This window comes from Corapipo altera, unplaced genomic scaffold (genome assembly GCF_003945725.1).
Source record: "Corapipo altera isolate COAL_440 unplaced genomic scaffold, ASM394572v1 0, whole genome shotgun sequence".
Classification (NCBI taxonomy): Eukaryota; Metazoa; Chordata; class Aves; order Passeriformes; family Pipridae; genus Corapipo; species Corapipo altera.
Window position 1 is genome coordinate 21,246,774 of NW_020884872.1, and position 14,483 is coordinate 21,261,256.

General features: G+C 35.8%; 1 protein-coding gene across 4 annotated transcripts in view; it reads right to left on the minus strand.

Annotated features, from left to right (window-relative positions):
- STS (steroid sulfatase) overlaps positions 1-14,483 on the minus strand; it is a 105,391-nt gene that overhangs the window by 90,322 nt on the left and 586 nt on the right. The window contains exons 1-2 of one of the 4 annotated variants that reach the window (XM_027639399.1): positions 13,800-14,398; positions 2,938-3,215 (exon numbers count right to left, since the gene is read on the minus strand). The exons of 1 other annotated variant lie outside the window; for it this stretch is intronic. The gene's annotated coding sequence lies outside the window, so the exon portion shown is untranslated. Of the gene's footprint in view, positions 1-2,937; positions 3,216-4,290; positions 5,216-13,799; positions 14,399-14,483 lie in introns of those variants that run through there. 2 more of the 4 variants (XM_027639394.1, XM_027639408.1) reach the window with 2 other exon arrangements.

The following is a 14,483-nucleotide window of genomic DNA, read 5'->3' on the forward strand; positions in this document are numbered from 1 at the left end:
AAGGGAGGAAGGGAGTGAGTAAGCAGCTGTGTGAGTGCTTTGCTGTTAGCCAGGGCCAACCCACCCATTTAAAATGAAACGGGATAAATGGATCCAATGGCAAATTACTTTTATTGATTACCAGTAGCCAAAAGTTTCTTTGCTGTGATCCAATTCATCTAGATTCTAAAAGTGAACTTTTTACCAGGGGGAGAAATGGCAAAGCTTTTTAAGTAAAAAATAATTCAATTTGAGACCAACTGACTTATGGTGGTGCTGCTGCAAGCAGGAAGCTCACAAGACATAAACAAGCAGCTTCTCCTTCCTCTTAATTTGCATGGGTAAGAGATATTAAAAATAAACAAGTGTAGTGGCTTATTGAAGACCAAGCTCCTTCTTTACAGTTTCTAAAACCGGAAAATCTGGTTTATGTTACTTTTGTCATACAACTAATATTCAGGGAATGGTGTGTCCTCATTCTACAAACAGTCATGAATGTGTTTCACAACAAATTATTTGGAATTTTTTTGACAAAACCTTTCTAGCAGGGAAAAAAAAAAGTGGGTTTTTTTATTTTTAAAAGTAGTAATTTAAAAATGAAATTGTTCTCCTTTACTTTTACACCATAAAAGTAAAGTTTGGCATTTACAAGGTGAAACCACACCACTTTTGTTGTTCTTTCAGGCTGAGAGATATTTCTGCTGTATTATTTTGAACAGAGTTAAAAGATTAACCCCAAACTACCCAATTCTTAGGACTCAGTGCAAAATCAGAAGATAATAGAATTATCCATTCATCATTTTTATCTTTCCCCAATTAACATGATGGTAAAAGAGCTTCAGAAATGCGGGGGAGGGAGGGAAGTAGGATGGTAAGTAATTTTCTAGCCAGCTTTAATGAAGAGATACTCCACTAGCATTACACACTAAACAGTAAAAGTACAAAAGTACAAAATAAAATACAATTATTTCAAAACAATATGTAAGGAACATGAAGTTAGGAGGTCATATAAACCAGGAAAAATATTTATCCTAGAAAGAATACTTGTACAATCAGGAAAAGAAGGACTATGAGTTGCATAGTGGCTATACAGCCACCTGGTTGCAAACTATCCTGATCAGAGTCTGCTAAAAAAATGTGCCAGCCAAAGGGCAAAGATATTTACAAAATAAGACACATACAGTAAACAACTTTTTATGCCAATCCCAAGGATTTGATACTTTATTAATTTCAATAAACATAGAAAGGAGTAACTGACTCTCACATCAAGAAAAAAAACCAGTTGTGAGTATACTTAGCTTGGCAAAATATTTGAGGGATAGAATTTAAAAATCATAGGATTAGGCAACAATTAAAATGAAAGTCTTAAAATGAAGGATATCTGAAATAGCAAATCATTCTAAGACTAAAAATATCTGCCTACAAGAGGAGGCTATGTGGGTCTTTAGAGTCTGACAGAAAATAAAAATACCCGAAACAAACAGTGAAGAAATGCATATATTGTATTACAGTAATATAGGAAAACCAGCAATTTAAGGCAGAAGTATTCAGGTTCATTCTGCCCTGTGTAAGCAGAAAAATCTTGCTCTTTCTCTCCCTTCCTCTCCTACCCTTTCTCTAGTCTTTTTTCCTCACTTTCAAAGGAACTTGATGAAACTTGTAAATTCTTGCTGTTAAAACAGAACACCATTCCTTTGTCCATAGGAGCTAAGAGGCCAACCCCACCACAACAAAATAAAAATTATCATTAGCTCAAAACTATAGCAATTCTCTTCATTTTCACCTTATTTTGTATGACATTTTAAGATCATAAAGAAATATAAAAAGTATTAAGAAAAGGCATTTTTCCATTTTCTTGTGGCACACCTTTTCTCGTGATATGCCAGCATTAGCTTTCATTTAACATTTGAAAGTTTCTCAATAATAGCTCCAGGGCTCTTTTTATCTTTTGGCCTGGACTGAAGCACACTGCAAGTATTTCTGAAGCAAATAACATGCTTTTTCAATTGTATCAGAATGCTTTTTAAATAAGCTTTTAAGAACGGACATTTTCCTTTGCTTTGTGCCTTCAGGTACAACACAACCGTATGTTTTTAAAGGATGGATTCTGGTCATGAGTGAGAAAGAATGTATCAATTCCTTTGTCAAAAACGTATTTTTTCAGGACTAATACTTTACTTCTATTATTAGACAATTGCTATACTAGACAACATATCCAGTTGTCTATTAGAAAAATATATGAATTAGAGATGTGATCCTAAGAGTAAGTTTTTTAAATGACTAATCCATGTCAATAGCTTCTAATTTTCTTCATTATAGCTGTCAGTCCTGTCAACAGTGCAGAATATAAACAACAAGCAACAAACAAAAGGAAAGAAAGCAAGAAGATAAAGTAGCCTTACTGACTTTGACTTCTAATGAAATAAATTTTTTAGCACTATGGATTCCCGCAGAAAGTGTGTTTGCATACACCACCATACAAACACCACTCTGGCTAGTAATATCAGAGGAAAACAGATCTGTCTGAGCTCTATACCCTAAGATCTCTTTATGAGTATGGCTGATCAACTGATTTTTTAGCATGGTAGAAAAAAAGATGAGGCCATTTTTACACCAAATTAAAACATTTTTCCAGGATGCAAAAAATCCCAAATCACTGTCATTGCATACCTGAAGCAGTTCAATCTTGTGTGTTCACAGTCCAGAGTGCCAAAGACACAATTCATGTTAAGTACTTCTTAAAAAGCTATCTCAAATGTCCTGTCTTCCTCCTCTCATTCTCAACTAATTTTACTTCATTCGTTTCATCCCCAAACTTCTGCTCATAGAATCAAAAATCCATCGCACAAACTCTTCTCCAATCCTTACCTTGCTAAACCATGCCCTACCCCATTCCAAATCCCTTCCTACTGAAGAATCCCACACTAATGTGCCATGATCTAAACTCAGGCTGAATACCTTCCGGATGCAGTGGCTCGACTCCTCCAATTCTGCTTGCCCAGGTACTGCTATTCTCACTGCCACTCCAGCATTAATCACTACTCTGGATGCTGCTGCGTCTGTTTGTTTCCTCCATGACTTCCCTCCACACAGCAGAGGCTCTTCCACCTGCCAGCAGTACACACTGCTCCCTATTGGCGACTGGCTCTCCCTGCGTTAAAGCAGCCTCGGCTGCTGGTCTGACAGGCTTTATTTAATACAGGTCTGCACTTACCAAAATCCACCTGGAGAGCACCCTAAGGGCAGAAGCAAAATATACGTTTGTGAGAAAACAGGATGTATGGAATCCATATTATTAACGAGCCATTACAAAACTGCATAGCAAGCAATATTTGTGGTCAGATTCTGTTCAAACACTTGTTTTGGTTAAACAAGCTTCTCCTCTTTCATCTTCCTTCTTCTTGTCTCAGCATGGTTACCCAAATGCAGTTTTTCTGTTTAAGCCTGGCAAATATAACCTATCCAGAAGTGACTATTTTTTTCCTTACCTTTTCTCTTTCTCTATTATTCCTTGCCATCCTCCTCTGTCTCAGTGATTCCTCTTATAGATACTGTCCCCTAAGTAGCTGTGTTTATCCCCAGTTTACAGGTTGGATGTGTATGAGGTTACAAAGGAAAATATCAGATTTATTTAATAACTCATTGAAAGTTACAGTTAAGTCTTGTAGTCTTCCACTTTTGAATTGAACGGATTTTGTCAGATTACATATACTGCACACAAACTTCAAAACTTCAATCTTACTTCTTACAAACTTACCCACTCCCCTCCTCCAACTATTTAACAATTCATTTCCACTTGATTCTTGAAACAGATTCCATAATCAAAATTACATACACTTTTAACATTACTTTTTAAACAACTAGAGCTTAAGTGCTTTGAAAAAAACAGTTGCACAGCTGGAAAATCTTATAGTTTATAAACAACCTCCTTTCTTTTTTGTTCAAAATGTTTTCACAATTCAATGCTTATGCTCCTCTTAACCTGTTGTAGGCAGGGAATTGTTCTACTCCATTGCAATATCTAATAATGAAGTCCATTGGGTTACAAAATAATTTGCCACTGTGAGATATTTGATAATATCTCACAGATGAGAGTAGACGGTATTAGCAACCTTTTTTTCTTTCTTATAAAAAATACATTGCATTAGGTTAATGAGAAAAAGACAATGCTGAATATGTTATTATTTCTTATGATTGTTAATTTCCTGCCATGAAGATTTTAATTTGAGCTGTGGCAGAATATGAACTCCTCAATGTTTACAATTAAACTATACATAAATTACAGACTTTGGGGCAGAAGGGACATTTTACCTTGCAACACGGAATTGTTTCAGTTTCTGATTCTAGTTTTCAAACAAGATGGCTGTGCACTTATTATCAGTAAATGAGTACAAAGTCCTGTCACGTGAACTGAAACAGAAGGGTGGAGGGGAAGAAGGACAACACTGAAAAAGGCAACTCACTATACAACACCTACATGATTCCTTGATAAGACATTACTTCACTAGTAGGAAACAGTCTCAACATGTTTTCATAATACCTATACACACATGCCTAACCAAGATGCTTGGTTTAGTTTGTTACTGATTCTCCCATTAGACTTTTTCAATGTTAGTGATTTTCCATGACATTTTTGGAAAACAAGGGCAGTGCCAGAATCCCAGGTACATTTCTGCCTTCTGTACACATGAAAGAATTCCTGCTGAATATCTACATAGCAACTTTGGGAAAACTGCACTGAAACATCTTGTAAAATATAATCAGATCAGTGTTTTTCATACTTTTCCATCAGAGGCACAGAAATATTTAGAGATTTTCTTTTTATAAATATCATACACTATAGCCCGTCCTGGTTTGTTCACTATGCATTGTCTTAGAAACCGTATGTGCTCCCAGAAAGTCCAAGCACCCTCATATGAGAAAAAATCATTCATTAAACTTCAAAAAGTGCTAGCTAGTTCACCATATTATAGCTATTGTCCTCCTCACCCCAACTTATGTATTTTTTACAGAGATTTTATCAGGAAGAAAAAGATGGATGTCGAAAGACAATCAATGCTGATGAAACTTAACAGAATCCAAACCTTACATTCTAAATATGGGATTTTACTTTTCTTCCAGGCAAAATATGAAAGCTCGCAATGATGGGGAGAAATCAAATTGAACTAAGGTTTTTGAACAGCTGTCTAAATGCAAAGTTTAAATTACAGTTTTCTGTGGTTCAGGAAATCAGTACAGCTTGTCCTAAGCCTTCTCCTGCATTTTTCCTCTGTCTATTTAAAAATAACATTGTACTGTAACAATTTTGAAATAATTAGAAATTACCAAGCTTTTCTCTTTCTCAAATACAGATAGAAAACGCTAGCCCTATCTTAAGCCTTTGAAAAACTGCACTACTGTCTTGCAGTTATTGAAAGTTATTATTAACAAGTGAATCTAAAGACAATTTTTTAAAAAACTTGTCAGTCTCCCTAAAATAAATAACCAAGTAGTTTTTAATCCCTTTGATTAATGATATTTTTAATCATATTTTAGAAGACACTAAGAAAAAACCCCTTTATATGGACATAAGAAGCAGTACTAGATACAACAGATGAGAAGCAACATCTACCAGCGAAACACCATCTCCTCTGTACATACACTGCAACTCTTAAATGTGTAATAATAACTACTTAAAATAAATTTTATTAAAACAAATTATTATTAAGCAGCATTCATTCAAAACCTTGTGATTATGTAAATTAGAAAAAAGTAAGGATAAAACAAGAGTATGTATCAGAAAATAATTATGGACTGAATGAAAAGCAGACTTGTCTGTGCTAATTAACATGACAATTCAAGGCATTTGATATGGAAAACCAAAATGCAGCATAGAAAGATCTATTCATTCTAACTAAAATAGTATGCAAAAAATCACAATGAGTTAATGAGTGAAAAAAATAAACTTCCTCCCCCTCTCGTATCCAAATCTAAGCACTGAATAGAGGGGTTTTCTCTGTTTAGGTTTCTTTTCCATGTTTGATTAGAAATCATTGAAGGGTGCTAAAGTGACAATTACTTGATGATTTCAAAGCATAAGTAGGACTGAAAATTAAAATGCTACCAGGGAGGCTGCATTTAGCTATGGCAAATAGGGTACTATGTTACCCTGTAATGTATTCTCCAACGATCTATGTTACTTAATGGATTATATTATCCATTTTGAACAATAGGTGTTTTTGTGGGTTTGGTTTCTTTTTTCCACATGGATATGAATATATTGAGTTTTTTCTCTTTCTTAATTTGTTAGAAACATTGCTTTTTAAGATACTTTGGACTTCTGGTCACCAAGTGGGAGACAGTATCTATGAATGTTCATATCTATAACAGAGTTCAATTAATTTAATTGGTAAAGGAAATTATTTTTCTAAAGAGTGTTTGGGATGAAAAAGAAGGATGCATGACTGAATTATTGGAATCTAGTGGAAAGGGAGAGCTGCAGTGAGGCAGAGCTTTTGTTTCAGTTCATCAAAACATCTTTGCCAAAGCTTTAGAAGTTTAGGATCCAACTCACATGACTAAATGTTCATCTACCAGGTATGGTACAGTGTCTTCGTAAAAACAAAACAAGATACAGCTGCCTTAGACTGGTGCACATATAAATGCTTATGCTGTCACATAAATCTGCTAATACAAACTTGTATTTAACTTGGATTCAAGTGAAATATAACAGTAACAGAGCTAAAATGGAACAAAGGGTATTTGTTAACTTCTCTTATCATAGTGAAACCAAAGGAACACAGCTAATTTCAGAAGATATTTTTGAAAGACACACATATCCAGAATTAAAAGGTAACAGTTCTGCTGTTCTAGGGACTTTGTAAAAATTGGATTATGGATTCTAGAGAACATTTACTCTGCAACAAAACTTCACTGAAAAAAGATGTTTAAAGTTCACTCTTTGGCTTAGTCCAAAAAAAGTGTTAATTTTCCCTCTGAAAATTCTGTAGCCATGTAGTTATCTTGAAGGATGTAGGGGAATCATCATATAAACTTGTGAAATCTGTGGATTGCAGAGGACTTTATATAGTTCTGAGGAAGTCACAACAGCTTTTATACATGGGAACCTACGACACAGTCCAATGGTTTAAGTGTTTTTTTTTTAATCATGGTTGTGAATAACTATTTAAGAGTTACATGTCAGAGTTTAGCTGGAAGAACATATTGGCTATGCCATGTAAGGATAAATATCCAAGTTTTCTAGTTGCTATAGCCATAGTTTCTGAATATCGAATAATACTGGTCTAAGCTACCTTGAGTCACAAATAGAATAGGATTTTTGAAGAAGGATGGGCTTGAACAAACAGGAAAAATATATTTCATTGAATCTACTAGGTATTTTATTTTATTATATTTCCTGGATATGATGAATTTAGAAAAGCAGATGAATATGCAGGTCCCCCACACTTTGTCAGGTCCTTCAAGAAGCAACAATCACACAAATATTACAAAATTGCAATCAAAGGTTTACTATACTTCCACCAACTTCAGAAAGCTTCAGTGCAAACATCACCCCAGAAGATGCTGTTAGAAATTCAGTGACAAGAGTGCCATATACTGAGTGAACCTCTATGCTTCCTGAAGCACGTAGGCTTTCCTCCATGCTCTGCAATTCCAGGATACACCCTAACTGTACCTCATTTCATAACCTCAACACAAAGTTAGTTTCAGGATGGCACATTAGGATATATAGCCATTTTAATATTAAAAGCCTTGTTAACAGCTTTTGGAAAATTGCATTAGTCTAATTTTTCCAGATGAGAGCATAATGGTTGGCGTAAAAAGGAAAAGTCGGTGAAAAACAGATTATGGACACAGGCTGTCAAATATGGTCATTAATATAATACTCATTCCCTATTGCTTGTAGTAGCCACTGGTCTAAATGACACATACAGCATTTCCGAAACAGTGATACAACAATTCATCCTGTAATACAGCTTCTTGCAGATAGCTGCCTCATTAGGCTTGCAAGAGAGTAGTTTTTCATACTTAAAAATGCAAAAAAATATTTCAAATGGCATGAAGAGTAGTAAGCTCTTCATGGGCTAGAGATGTTGCCACTGATCTCTTTCAGAGAAGTATAATACCGACTTCTTTAATTAGTGAGCATACATACAGATGTGATCCAAAAAGCAAATTTTAAATTGGACAAATGGCAACAGAAGTTTTGAGCTTTTGTCTTGCTACAACATGGTGAATAACCTTAGTAATCAGCAGTAAAAATCAAACTATTGCAAAGATGGTAATTCAGTTCTTATGTTAATTCAAAGGTATTGCTGTATCTGGGACTAAGGTGGCAGTCTAATAGCAAAAGATGGCCTTCTATTTGTCACTTATAAACCCCACAGCTATAATAATGTACCCAAGTGCTGGACTTCTCTAAGGAAGAAGGAAAAACCTAAAATGCTGAGAGCAATCAAAATGCTAAAAGCTTCAGAAAGTATAACTTATGACAAAAGAATAAATGAATGAAATTTGTAAAATAGAAAAAAAGACAGAGTAAGAACACAGGATATTGTAGCACAGCAAAAGATTCACTGAAAGATTTAGAAAATTTTAGGCATAATATTTTAAGCATATACAATTCTATCTCAAAGAATTCATTTAGATCTTGAATGTCTCTCATGGTCTTACCTACATGTAAGTACATAAAATGGAAATCCAGGAATCTTTCAAACCTGCAGTTTCACTGTAAGCAATCATTCACCTTACAGAACTCAAGGTGAAATGTTTGAGATATACTTATTAAGTGGAGCTAGCTGTCTTAGGGAAAAAAGTCAGGGTCTCACTGGCTTGACAGCTCTGGGACTTCACTGCTTCCTTCTAGGTATCCCTAATATCTAACCTTATCAGTATTTACAAGTGGAGTTTCTTGTTTTACAAATGTTTTATGAATACAAGTATATGTTACTGATCTGCTGATATGTTACATCTCTGTTGAAAGTACAATATAAGAAATAAAGTGACATCATTGTCTCATCTATTTTGTTACAATATGCTGAACCTGTTTCTTCAAGGTAGGTGAACATAAACTGAAGTGGACAACCTAATGAAGGGACTATTGCCCCACCCAAAAATTAGTCAGTGCCCTACATGCCAGTGGTCACAAAAGCCTATTTGTCATTGGCTGTCCACAACAGCACATTCTGGAGTATACTACCAGTGCCTGTTTGCCTGCCTGTGCCCGTAAGGAGGAGGGCAGGGCAGTAGCTTTGGGGGGAAGACAAAAATAGAATGATGACTTGGTTGGGAGGTACACTAACTCCTCCAGCCAAGGAAAAGTCCCAACTCCTCTAGTCAGGCACAGCCTTTATATCTAATACAACTCGGCTCCAACGGGGAGTCAAGAAGCCTCTGGCTAACTCTGCTTGGCACTGCCCCCTCTACTCTTCCCACCATTTATGCTTCCTGAACAGAGTTGCTACTTCATATATACCAGCACAATGTTATGGTTTCTCTGGCTAGATAGATCTAGGAGCTCAGACCACCAGAATCACTGCAAAAGAAAAGTAGTGGCACTGTTTGATAGCTGGCCCCCAACTGCCTCCCTGCAGTACCTAGGCTGTTAGCATGCTCACCCTGATTGTGTGGACATTCTGGGCTGCATGTCAGCGAGTTCAATTATTTCTACTCATCTCTTCTGGGTAGATACAAACTTAAGGGCAAGCAGTCACAGAGTAGGCTGAATATCTGAGCTCTGGAGATTCAACATTACAGCTTGTTGCATGCTGAGTGGGGAATATCCATATAAAACCTGAATCTGGAGCAGCATTACAGATCAGCAGCTTAGAGACCTTGTGACCCTGAGAATCACAACTCCTTTTCTCTCTTTTCCATCTAAAGATCTAATTACAGCAGCCTTTGAAGAGGTTGAGCCTAGGAACACAGGACTGAAAGGGACCACTGGCAGGGTGACCGTATTCGGTTTCACCTTGACTCCTGGCAACCAGGTGATAGATGACTTGCTCAGAAAGGTTCACAGAATGTGCATTCCATGTGACAGTACAAAGTTTTTCCTATAATCTGTAACAATCAAACTGTAGTAAAATGAAAAAAGCATGGCCAAAAAATTCACATGCAGACAAGGAAGAAAACCAACAGTTTAACAAATATTTTAGGCTCCTTCAGCAATGGGAAATTAGATAAATAAATGAAAGTTGCAAATGATCCCACACAGGAAGCCCATATCACACAGGAAAAGCAAAGCAGGATACAACACATCTTATCTTGGGATGCAATCTCATTTGCCTAATCTTTCTGATAGTTTAAGGTTAAGCAGGACCCACCCATTAAGCACTTCAGGATTTCCACTGCAATAACATTGCTAATCACCTGAACAATTTGCCTGTGTGCAGCCACTTTTTTACTGGAATATCAAAAATTACATCAAAAAGCTAAATCACAACCCATAAAGAAAGATGGTTGTGACTTTAATAGAAACAAAAAAGGCCCTGAAGCATGGTATTAAGGCTTCATTTCCCCGCTTTGGACATGGTTTGTTCTGTTGTACAATCTTATCAATAAATACAGCAATTGACATCTAAAAATATCATAGTATAGTCCCCTTGTTCCCTCTTGTGTGCTTGTTTGGCTTTTCTAGAATTTCACCCCTCACTGCTGCTTAAGAACCTTTTTATAGAGCCTCATCTAAATTTATTGATGATGAACATATATCTTCCTCACTTTATTCTCCTGAAGCATAACACATCATCTTTCTTGCCTTTGTAACTAACACACTTGTAATTGGTGGTCAACATCAAAATCTAGAAAACAGATGGCTCTCCTCCCCCTACTTGCTTGGCTGGAAGAATACACATGATTGACTAAAAGAGGATATACTCCCTTTTGACTTATGTAATCAATAAAACATGACTTAGCTCAGCAAGGGTATGGTAGTATCTAATTGCCTTAAGACATATGCTCATCTTTCCTTTTGCCGCTATAAAAACATGAACTGAAACAATAAAATTCACCTAATTCATAATCTTAGGGTGAAAAGCTCTTGTTTTGTGAAATCCAGCACTGATAGGGGCTCAATTTTATGAGGGCTTATAGGCTCAAATATAGCAACTGTTGTGAATCTCAGCTGATACCTGAATTAATTTACATTTAACTTTAAGACATTCCAAATAATTTGTTACTAATAGTGGGTTTAACAGCTGCTCATGTAAATCATTATGAAAGCTTTTAAATTACTGGATTTATTCAAGTCTTCCGATTCTTTTTTAATATTCAAACCAAAACAGATTACAATCTGTTTATCCTCTTTGCCAATGTGCCTGCAGAACAAGAAAAATAAAGTCAGTCATTTCTGTGTGAAACACATAGGGCATGATGGTCCTATCAATGGCATAAAAAATAGGTAAGTGAATCCATGCTTCAAGCACAATATGAAATTGCAGGAAACTGTAATTATTGAGTCAACTGTATTACCTAAGAAAACACTTAAACATATTCTGAAGCTTTTGCTCTCTAGGAAAAGAACTTAATCACATAAATTTCACTGATGTGGAAAACTTTTTAGCTTCAAAGTAAAGAAAACCCAAACAAACATACAGAGGTTAAAAAACGGTTAGGAGGACTCTGTGCCTAAAACATTGTGTTGCATAATTAATAATTCCATGAATATGCACTTGAATATTTTCACTTTATCTCACATGCAAGAACAATAAAACCAAAGTGATTTTATCATATTATTAGAAATATTAAGAGAAATTAGACTTTTTTGGTATATGAAGGGCTACTTATAGGTAGTTAATTTACAGTAAATTTAAAAACCTGGATATCCAGATGTATATTTACCATGTATTACCATAAAATTTAAAACTCAGCAATGATTTATTCACCTGTTTTAGTGTATGCCCAGATAGCAACTTTAATTAATTTTAAAAATGCACATGAAATTAATTGTGTTCTTCAGACTTTGCAGGATTCGAATCTACTTGCACAATTACATCTCTGCTACCCATGCTCATCCTTCTCAATAAGCATACATCAGCTTTGTAGGCACGTAAATAATTATCAGTTTTCATGGTTACTGTACCTCCACTACAGTATGCTTCCCACAACTCAAAAGTTACTGAAGTCTTCATAATTCAAAACCATTTTAAAATAATAAAAATAGTATCAAACAAAAAATAAATTGCATAATTCTCAAATTCTTTTCACTCTCTCTTTAAAAAAAACCAACCAAGACTGAATACTACTGCTGAGTGACAAATATTTCATGGCTAGGTTTCGCCAACGAACAGGATCTCTTACTTGTGCATCTAGAAAACTATGCTCCACCATGAATTAAAAGTTGCTTGGACTTAACTTCATTCTGTTAGTATGAACACAGTCATGCTGAATAAACCTAAACAGTTGTCTATACTGGGAAGATATTCCTGTGTTTGAAGACAGCTATGAAGAATTAAGTAAGCTAACATTACACTGATCATCACTGAAGAGACAGAGAAAAGCAAAGCAAATTGAGGTCATCAGTCTGCCAGGCAATGTGACAGTCTAGACTTGTGTACCAAAAGATTTGTAACACGGACCACTTAACCCTAAAAACGTTTGCCTTATGTATTACACTTTAATTTTTAGGCTTCTTTCATACAGATTGTCTTTATGACCTTTTTCCATTTAAAAACTCAAAAGTTTTGCAAAAGCCTTATGTTTTCTTAGATGAACTGGTTACTTACACAACAAAAATACTGTCTCCCCTTTTGAGGAGGGCATGGGAGATGGAATTGTGATCTAACAATTAACACTTCTCTCTAATTAGAACAATGAATCAAGATACCCAACTGTTGTAGCTTTTTCTTGTTAACAAGTGTTTTACTATGTCAGCAAATACAACTTAAGACCAGCTTTTTGGAATATTTGCTAATTAGAAAGTGGATGAATCCCCCTCAGGTACAATTGTCATACAACCTCATTACTCATCCTCTTTAAATTTTGTCACAGCAGCGTACACTTTTACTATAGAAACCCATTCTTTCTTAGGACAGCACAACACTACCATTATAGGTATTGAAATTACTATAATGATTTTTTTTATTCCCCTTTAACAGTTAACACATACTGTATTTTGGATTTTACCTTTTGATTGATTCTAGCTGTGCTCCCACCTAAGTGAACTACAAAGGAATCTAACACATTTGCTGTCTGAAACAAAGCTGGAATATTGACTTATTGCACAGTGTTTATTGCAGAAACAAAACACCTGTGGGCATTCTTAACACTGGTACTGTGAGGTTACAATAAAAAAAAAATTATCTGGAATCACAAGACTCATTTTCTTATATCTATGCAAGAACTAACAGATGACTATGTGTGGAATTTTTTAAAGACATTTAAGGTACTGTGCACAGACCTTTTCCTAGCCTTCATAGGCAGGGCATAGGCAGCATTGTCATTACAGAATGAGACAAGATGAAAAAAAGAGAAAACCAATCAAAAAACTCAAAAAACTTTGTTTGAAAGTCAAGTTTTATTATTAAAAAGGTACAAGTAAAGGCCAAGGATATTTTATTTGTCTTCTTATTTCCAAGACAGGACAAGGTATGAGGAGAACTCTGTGTCTATATTTCACACAAATGTAGGGTGAGTATAGTTTGAGAGACAGGTTTTAGGGGTAGATAAGATGCTTAAATGAGCTAAATTAAAATTCAAATATAACTGTATGACACTTACAGTTAGGGATTTAAAAAACACCATTAACTTGCTACAATGGTGATGCATTGCCAATTCAAATGAAGGCATTGTTAGAAAAAAAGAATTGCCGCAAGGCCTACCTACAAATGAGACAGGACTTCCCCTATGAGAAGCTTCAACTAACCACTGCCTTCACATGGAACAGCAAAGCTGTGCAAGTCTTCAAGCCAGTATGTCACCTTGGGAGCTTGGTATAGCTCTTTTCATGTCTGCTTCTGCAACTGGTATTTCAGTGATCTTGATGCCTAATGGAGAGTTACCTGCATGAAAAGATAAAAAAGGGAAGACTGATGAATTAAGTCCCCTCCTTTCCTCACAACTGCCCAGTCAAAATTAGATGGATGATTTGTCCATGCAGGGAGGTTTTGTTTCCTATCAACCTTCAATTAACTATTCTTGCAGTCAACAAACCATAAGAGATGGGTTTACTCTAACCTCACAGTTTGGTTTTTTTTTTTCCCCCATTACTTTACTCTTCCCTCACAGCTTTACATAGATTTATGCCTTTCTGTTTATGTCTCCAGTTATGACCTGGTGGTAATATCATCCCTGCAAATCTCATTACAGACATGCAAAAGGTTTGCGAGGCAACGCTGTATGAAGCATCAGTTTGGGAGGAACTCCCCGGTCTCACCAGCCAGCAGCACCAGGGGGACTGAAGAATCACAGAGTGGGTAAGGTTGGAAGGCACCACAGTGGGTCATCTGGTCCAAGCTCCCAACTCGAGCAGGGTCATCCCAGAGCACAAGGCACAGGATCGCATT